General features: G+C 37.8%; 1 pseudogene; it reads right to left on the bottom strand.

Moving 5' to 3' along the window:
- Window positions 1-7,877: 7,877 nt before the first annotated feature.
- On the bottom strand, window positions 7,878-7,998 carry LOC121101589 (annotated as a pseudogene).
- Window positions 7,999-9,293: the final 1,295 nt, after the last annotated feature.

Below are 9,293 nucleotides of genomic sequence, written 5' to 3'. Positions count from 1 at the left end.
TTGACAGAGAGACAGCCAGCGAGAGAGGGAACACAAGCAGGGGGAGCGGGAGAGGAAGAAGCAGGCTCATAGCAGAAGAGCCTGATGTGGGGCTCGATCCCAGATCGCCGGGATCACGCCCTGAGCCGAAGGCAGACGCTTAACCGCTGTGCCACCCAGGCGCCCCCTGCCTTTCATTCTTTACATATAACCGGTTTATACCTGGTAGGCTGCACCTGTAATACGTATGCTGCAGGTATATGCTACGTGTATACACACACACACTCACACACACATTATAGACACTCATTATTTGTGACCACAAAGAAAGTTTTATTCGTAACGTGGTTCAGGCACGTGCAGTTGCAAATACGTATGTCTCAATACAGCATCGTTAGTACATTTAGGCACTGAGAAGTAACTCTGCGCTGTGGTTTTCTTTGAAAAAGGCTACTGTCAAGTACCAGCCAGCCTTCAAGAGTCTGATCGGTGGCCTAGCACTCAAGTAGACACCCTTACATGTACATACTTTTTAAATGTTTTTAATCCAGGCTCTCTCCCTTTCTGGTGACACGATTCTCTTGTGTGATGACAGTCTAAAGGTATGACTAGAAGAATTCATGTAGTAACATACATAAATACAATGCGTGACATAGAGCAAATGCTTACAAATGGCAGCGAGAGTGATGACCACTTTCTATGCTTGAGAACTGAATGTTTTCTCAGAAGTAATTTTGTTAAATCTGTACACGATCCTCTTGAATCAATCTGATTACATCCCAATAAAGAATCCGACACTGGAGAGAATGAAGTTACATGTCAAATCACACAGTTAGTAAATGGTTAGAGAAAAAAGATCAATAAAATCTGGTCCACTGGATGCCGAAGCCCAGGCTGTAAGACTCCCACACCGCCTGATTTAGTTTCCTGTTGCTGCTGCAACAGATTACTATGGACCGATGGGCTTAAAACAACAAACTCATTTTTTATATCTTAAACCATTTTACTGAGATGAAGATTGACATGGAAAAGCTGTACCGGGCATCTGGATGGTTCCGTCGGTTAAGCATCTGCCTTTGGCTCAGGTCATGATCCCAGGGTCCTGGGATCGAGTCCCGCATCGGGCTCCCTGCTCAGCAGGGTGTCTGCTTCTCCTGCCTCTCTCTCTCTGTCTCTCATGAATAAATAAAATCTTAAAAAACAAAAAAAAAAAAAAAGGAAAGAAAAGCTGTATGTATTTACCATATATAACTCGTTGAATTTGGGGATAAGTACACACCCATGAAACCATCATCACCATCCAGACTGGAGATAACATGCATCACCTCCCGGTTTCCCCCCCCCCCATTTTATTTTGTTATTACAACTTTGTGTGCATGTGTGTGGTAACAACACCTAACATAAGATCTACTCCCTTAGCGGATCTTAAGCAGACAGTACAGTTTGTTAGCTGTAGACACTACGCTGCCCAGTAGGTCTCCAGGACTTACTTACCACGCAGGACCGTAACTTAGTACTTTGGGATCATCGTCTTCCCATTTCCCTATCACCCAGCCCCTGGGGCAAGCCTTCTACTCTATGCTTCTTTGAGCTTGACTATTACAGACTCTCCAAATAAGTTGGATGTTTGTTTTCTTATGTCTGGCTTATCTCACTGAGCATAATATCCTTCAGGTCCACCTACATTGTCCCATATGGCATGATTTCCTTTTTTTTTTCAAAGCTGAATAATTTTGCAATGTGTGTATATACACCATTTTCATTTTGTATGCATTCATCAAAGCACTTTTATTTCTACAACTTGGCTACTGTGAATCATCCTGTAATGTACAGAGAAGTGCAGGTGTCTTTTGATCTCCTGATTTCAATTTCTTTGGATATATTCCCAAAGTGGGTTACTGAATCACATGACAGCTCTATTTTTAATTTTTTAATATATTGGACAATAATTGTATAATTAACATATTACATTATATTAATATCAGGTCAATCCTAGTGGTATTGTTGGATCACATGGCATTTCTATTTATATCTTTGTGATGAAACTCCTTCCTGTTTTCCATAATAGCTGTACCAATTTTTCTTTTCTTTTCTTTTCTTTTCTTTTCTTTTCTTTTCTTTTCTTTTCTTTTCTTTTTTCTTTTCTTTTCTTTTTTCTTTTCTTTCTTTTCTTTTCTTTTTTCTTTTTCAGAGAGAGAGCACAAGAAGGGAGGGGCAGAGGGAGAAGTAGAGAATCTAAGAAGGCTCCATGCCCAGGGCAGAGCCCAGTGTGGGGTTCAATCTCACAACCCTGAGATCATAATCTGAGCCGAAATTACACGTGGCTGTTTAACCAGCTGAGCCACCCAGGGGTCCTAGCTGTGCCAATTTACATTCCTCCAGTGCTCCAGGGTTCCCTTTTCCCCACATCCTCACCAACAGTTGTTTTCTTTTTTTTTTTTTTTTTTTTTTTTTTTTTTAAATAATAGCCATCCTGAAAGAAACCTTATAGGGTAGACTTCCCTTTCCCTCTTCCACCCTTTGTGGTGCTATTGTGTTACACGTTATTTTTGTTTTAAAAATATATTCCTTTTAAAGAGTTTTAAGATATAAATAATTAAGATGATTCATTTTTACCCCATTTCTATATTTTCTTTTTTTTAAATTTTATTTATTTACCTGTCAGAGAGAGAATGCACAAGCAGGGGAAGTGGCAGGCAGAGGGAGAAGCAGTTCCTCACTGAACAAGGAGCCTGATGTGGGACTTGATCCCAGGACCTTGGAAACATGACCTGAGCCAAAGGCAGACACTTAACCAACTGAGCCACCCAGGCATTCCAGCCATTTCTACCATTTCTAGTGTGCTTCCTTTGAGTAGTGAGAGATTTCTAAGTTCTATCGCTTCTGCCTGCCAGGATTTCCTTTAAAGCAAGTCTGCTGGAATCAGGGACCAGCAGTGACTCTGAAAGAGTTCTTTTGTCTTCATTTCTTTTGTCTTCATATGTTTACTGGTTATAGAATTTATCTGACGGATTTTTTTCTTAGTACTTAAAATTCTTTTGTCACTCTCCTCTCACTTTCATTTTTTTTTTTTTTTTTTGCAAAGTCAAGTCAGCTGTCATTCGCATCCTTGCTAGTCCGGGTATTTCTAGGTGTTTTCTTCACAGCTGCTTGTAAGCAGTTTGATGATGATGTTCGATGTAGTTTTTTCATGCCCTTGCACTTGTCATTTGGTGGTGCTTCTTGATCTGTGGTGTATAATATTCCTAATGTTTAGAAAAATTTCAGCCATTGATTTATTCATATATTATTCCTTCCTCTTCCTCTTTTCTACAATTGCATATATATCCAGACAAAGTTTTCCCACAGATCATTCAAGCAGGTTTTTTGTTGTTGTTCACTTTCTTTTCCACATTACTACCAATAGTTTTACTGCTATATTTCCAAGTTCACTACTCTTTTCTTCTAGACATGCTGTTACCAATATTCATGTGTACTTTTCATCTCAGGCATCATATGTTTGAAATATGCTCATGCTTCCTCTACTTAAACATATAGAATATAGTTAAAATTATATTTTTAATATGATTATTTACTAATTCTATAATTTGTGTCACTTCTGACTCTGTTCATATCAACTGAGATTTCTCTTCATTGTAAGTCATATTTTTCATCTTTGCTCCATGTCTGAGAGTTTTGATTGGATGCAAGATATTGTCTTTTCCTTTTCTGGGTGATGGATAATTTTTAATCCCTTAAATGTTACTGATTTATATTCTGGGTCACAAAGGATTTACTTGTAAACAATTTATCATTCTAAAGGCTTACTTTTTTTAAAGATTCACTTGTTTATTTCGCAGGGGTGACAGAGGGAGAGAATCTTCAAGCAGATTCCCTGTTGACTGAAGAGCTGGATGCGGGGCTCGATCTCAGGACCCTGGCACGTGACCTGAACCGAATCAAGAGATGGATGCTTAACTTACTGAGACACCCAGGGACCCCGTAGAGGCTTGCTTTTAAGCTTTATTAGGCAATCAGGGCATTTGGAGTCTTTAGAGCTAAATTAAGCTCTATTAAAGCATTCTAACAGTGCCATGTGGTTTACAAGCTAGTTCCACTCGGGCTGGACTTAACCTGGTTTGGCTCCACCCCATTTGAGCTCCAGGAATTACACAACATGCTACTTTTTTGATGTTCAGCCCCCAGCCTCATGGGGTCTCCTCACATTTATTTGCACTATTCAAAACTCAGCAGAAGTTTAGGAGCAACCCCTCTGTAGATCCAGAAGTCTTTTCTCTGGGCAGTTCTCTCCTGCCTTTGAAATGTTCTCCTCCTCAGTATTCTGCTACGTTAGTTGTAGGTCCCGTGCCTCCAGTGTTCTCAACTATTTCTCCTCAACTCAAGGGAATTACCTATTCCTTTAAAGCCCCACATTCTCTTCCAGGTAATAAGCTGTGACAATCACATGACTTATCTGGCTTTTTCCCTTTTTGTGGGGATTATATTTTACTTTCCTGTTGTATAATGTCTTAAAATTGTTATATCATGTATTTTGTTCTTTTTCGGTTATTTAAAACAGGAGGATGAATCTAGTCCCTGATATACAGACTTGGACAGAAGCTGAATGATGGAGTAAAAGTCTTTGGAAGTCCTTAGAATACCTCCGAACCCTGCTATTACCTGGCCATTTTGTCTTCCTATGACCTCAGTTCCACCAAGCTTTCCTCAATTCCAACCACACTGTCCTATTTGCTGATCTTTTAAGAGTACCAGGTGTGCTTCCATCCCTGGCCTGGACTGGAGTGCTCTTTGCCCAGCTATTAGTATAGCTGACTTTTTATTTCCTTCAAGTTTCACTCTTCTGCTCAGGAAAGCATTACCTGGCCACACTTTCTAATATTGAAAGCCCTTCCCTACCAAAGCTTATCTCCTCTCTCCAAATTAAGTTTCTCTTATTGTGTATCACTATCAAACCAACCACTTAGTACTTAATTATCATGTTTGTTATGTCTCCTTCCAGTTAGAGTATAATTGCCATGAAGTCTAGAGATTTTTGTTGTTGTCGTTCATGGTCTATTGTAGTGTAAAGAGTCCCGCATATATTACGTACTCAATACTTATTTGTTAAATAAACTACTGTTACATATTAGCATCTACCTTCATATTCATTCTTATATATTGTTTTTTTAAATATAAAAGAAATTTTGTGTAAACAATATAAGAATTGTGTTTCTGTGATATTTGCAGAATATTTTCACAGCTATGTTCAAATTTGAACTTGACCTAAAAGAACACGGAGAATTATTGTGTACCCCCACGGAAAATGTTAGTGGGGCATTCTGGAGTCCGAGGCAAAATGCGGACTCAGAGATGTGAACTATCCATGGTGTTCTCAAAGAGTATGAATGACACTTAACAAGTAGGAAGAATTAGGGTCACAGTTATCTGCTGTGTAAAAATTTGAATGGCCTTGAATATGATGTGAAATATCTTCAGTATCACCACAGAAATGTTTTTACGCACTTAAGTTACTGATGTATCTATTATGTTAAAAATTTTTGTGAGGATGCTGTAGAGCATGCATTTTGTGAAATGACTGAAGAAAGTTGGAGAGCCAATTACGAAGCTAGAGGGGATTGTCCATGTAAGAGACTGGAAGATGTCCAGTGCAGACTCAGTGGGCTGGGAGGTTAGGGAGAAGAAGCCATGAGTCTTTCAGCAAGTGGGGAGGGAAGTGTTACAGAAAGAGTGAGTGGTGGGTGTGACTCCTGGGAGCACAAACTGATGGACGAGTACTGAGATAGAGAAAACTAAAGATCATTGTAGATCAAGGGAATGAGCAAGTGCAGACAAAGCAAGAATGATACATATAGAAAAGAGGATAACCACAGGAGTAAGGTCTTAGAGGAAAAAGACAAGTAGATGGACAGAGTAATTCGTAAGTCATAGACAAGTTTTATGGAGTTTAGAAATGAAAAAGCATGGTGGCATGACCTTCAGTCTCTTTGAAATTAGAAGTAATAAATAAGAGTCAAAAGGTGGCTGAAAAAGGCAAGCAAGGCTGAATATAAAATTAAAGATTACTGAACACCACAACAGGCCAGGTGTCAGGGTGGGAGCTGGAACTACCAGATGGCTCAGTCAGGTTTCTTCCACTCTGAAAGAAGAGTGATTTAATGAAGTAGATCCATAAAATGCAATATGATTAATTGGCAGCAACAAAGAAAATACGAAATCAAATAGAATTTTTTTAAATGCTAGAAAATATGACTTTTAAGAGAAATCAATTTGTCAATGGCTGCTAAATTCCCTATACTCGAATTGTCCTTTATAGTATAGTGATATGTGTTATCACATACCATTTTAGAAAAACTCTTACACAGGGGTGCCTGTGTGGGTCGAGTGGTTAAGGGTCTGCCTTTGGCTCAGGTCATGATCTCAGGGACCTGGGATCTAGCCCTGCAGCGGGCTACTTGCTCGGAGGAGTCTGCTTCTTCCTCTCCTCTGCCTCTCCCTGTCCCTTTCCCTTCTCCCATTCTTGCTCACTCTCTCTCTGTCTCAAATAAATAAATAAAATCTTAAAAAAAAAAAAAGAAAAACTCACACAAAATTATATGTTAACATAATGAAGCTTCAACGCTTCCCAGCTAACCAGCAAATCAGCTTCCAAACATGAGCAGGACTCCAATAAATACAATTATGTGTAGGTATTTTGCCCAAAACTCTCATCCTGGTGGCATAGTCAAAACCTAGAGTGTGTGTCTGATTGGCCTCACAATATTTCAAACATTTTTAAATCTATTGACATTATATAAAAAGTAGATTAAGGTAAATATTCCTCTTGTCCTCCCCCTTAAAAATTAGAACATGAGCCAAGACTGGGACATTATTTGTATAAATCAAAATAGACTAGAGCTAACTCTTCCTTTTACAAGAGGCTTACACTCTTAGGAAACCAAGGTCTGGCCATATCTTATTTTTTTACACCTGGCTCTACTTTATACTTTCACGTCACCCACAAAGTCAATGTAGTCTTTTGCATTTGTAACATCTATTTTAGAGATCCACAGAAATATGTATCTACTTTATACACATTATTGCCAACTTTATAACATTCTTTATAATCCATTAGATAACATTATTATTTTTATCATTATGATAGCAATTTTATAGAAGTAAAAACCGAGAGAAAAGAAAAGAAAAATCCATTCCAGGTATTTATCCAGGGTATTTGACAGCTGGAAAAGCATTAGAGAACTATTTTTGTCCAAAACACCATGTTCTTGTACAGGAAAGCAGGTGCCAGGAGATAACAAAACAAAGCAAAACAAAAAACACAAAGAAACTCTTCTTGAATCAAAAACTAGTTCAAGTAGAGGAAGGCTACACACAAAATACAGGTAATCTTTATACATTAGAACATCCTCATTTCCTGCTATCATGTTCTAAATCAAACTGTGTTAAAACACTCCTTGGAATCTGTGGGGAAAAATCTGGAAGATAAACAAATTCTAATCATAGTGACTTCTTAGAACTCAAATGGCTTTTTAAGTACTTGAACCACAGAATTACCATATCATGGAGGAACAACGTTTAAATAGTACTGAGATAACCGAGGTAGGTCAATCACCACCTGGTTCTCTGCTCTTCCATTTGGGAAACAAGGTAACATTTTCATATATTCTTTCTCTCAACTTAGGACTTTCTGAAAAATGTTTTACACATGTTAATAAAAAAATTATAAAAATATGTAACTTTGAGAAATTTTCTTTTAATTAACATAAGCTCATCATTATCCTTCTTTTTATTTTTTGAATCAAGCGCAACTAATGAGTAGACATTGCGAAATTTACCTTGACTCTATCACATTAAGTGCAATGTTTGATTCTGATGGCAGGACCAAGGTAACCGGGCTTCTAAAAATTCAGCAACCTCTTCCTTTGTGTGTGGTCCCTGGACCACATTTTTTCATCTAGAAATTGAAGAGTAAGAATGCTTTAAATAACAAACTATAGAAATGATCCCTGAAAGTAGAGTCTTGTAAAGTGCATTTATTTCAGAGGAGAGATGAGTAAAACTGATAAATAAAAATAAATTCAAAAGTAAAAAAAAAAAAAAAAAAAAGAATGCTTTAAATATATAGCTATTCTGATGATTACAGATAATATTCTAAAAAGCCCAGTGCAGTATTTGCCATAGAGCAGTTGCTGAATAACTACATCTGTTTTAAATTTTCATTTCTAATATGGTAACTATATGCCTATTTCAGAGAGAACAGTATTACGTTTCAGTTTCTTTCACCGATGTAAAATACTATCTCTAAGAAAATTCATTGAAAAACAGATATGTTAAGTGCATTTATTTCAGATATTTAATAGGAGGAAATAAAATATACTTTACAATTTTCAATAATGCCTTTACAATGTGAAATCTGTCCTGTCCATATTATATGCTTAAAACATTATTTTCATCTTAGAAGAACAAATGAATACATCAGCTACGTGCCCTTATTACTCAGTGTAAAGGTGAGGAAGTTTGGGACTGGAAAATTATTTAAACTATGGGACTGGAAATTATTTTAAAATTATACAATGCCAATATTAAGAGATAATTTAATACCTGACGTATATGCCTTCTTCATTCACATAGGTTGTATCACAAACATATTTTGATGTTGCCTGGGTAAAAATTAAAATTATTCTTAGAGTAGATTTCAAATACACATAGTATAATGAGTAAAATATATAGAAAATACATGAGAAAAACTTTATTTAAATCTTTTGCTTATTCACTTCACCACAGGGGAAAAAGCTGAATTTATACTTGGTCAAAAAACCTGATGAACTTGTTTGTAGCCATAGAATTAGAGAGTGAGCTGGCAGGGAGGCAATCTTAGAAGTCGCACAGTCCCATTTGTTACATGTGGTCAGTGAGGCCCAGGGACGTTCAGAGGTTTGGGAAAGCTTCAGCAGCCAGTCCGGGGTCAGGCAGAGAACTAGTAGCACACCTGAGGTCCAACCCGGTTATTCCACCTGCTACTGCTTGGGAGGGAGCCGGGCTGCATTTCGCCTCACCTGGTATCTGATACCAAAGGTGCCTGCTGTGTTGTGTGTCTGATAGTCGTTCTTCACAAAGTGTCTGTCAGTGAGAATAATCCCAGACACTGACTATATCTGAATGGACCGCCCACATTTCCAAGTATGGCTTCAAGTTATGTGCTGCTGGATGAGAACAACACAATGGCCCTTTCAAAATAAACTGTATATTCATATTCATGAGCTTTCTTTAAAGCATCTGCTTTTATTCCTCTTCATTGCCCTTTCTCCATTATCTGG

The sequence above is a fragment of the Ursus maritimus genome, unplaced genomic scaffold (genome assembly GCF_017311325.1).
Source record: "Ursus maritimus isolate PB19 unplaced genomic scaffold, ASM1731132v1 scaffold_8, whole genome shotgun sequence".
Classification (NCBI taxonomy): Eukaryota; Metazoa; Chordata; class Mammalia; order Carnivora; family Ursidae; genus Ursus; species Ursus maritimus.
The sequence above is the reverse complement of the archived record's forward strand: the minus strand, read 5'-3'. Positions and strand labels throughout refer to the sequence as shown.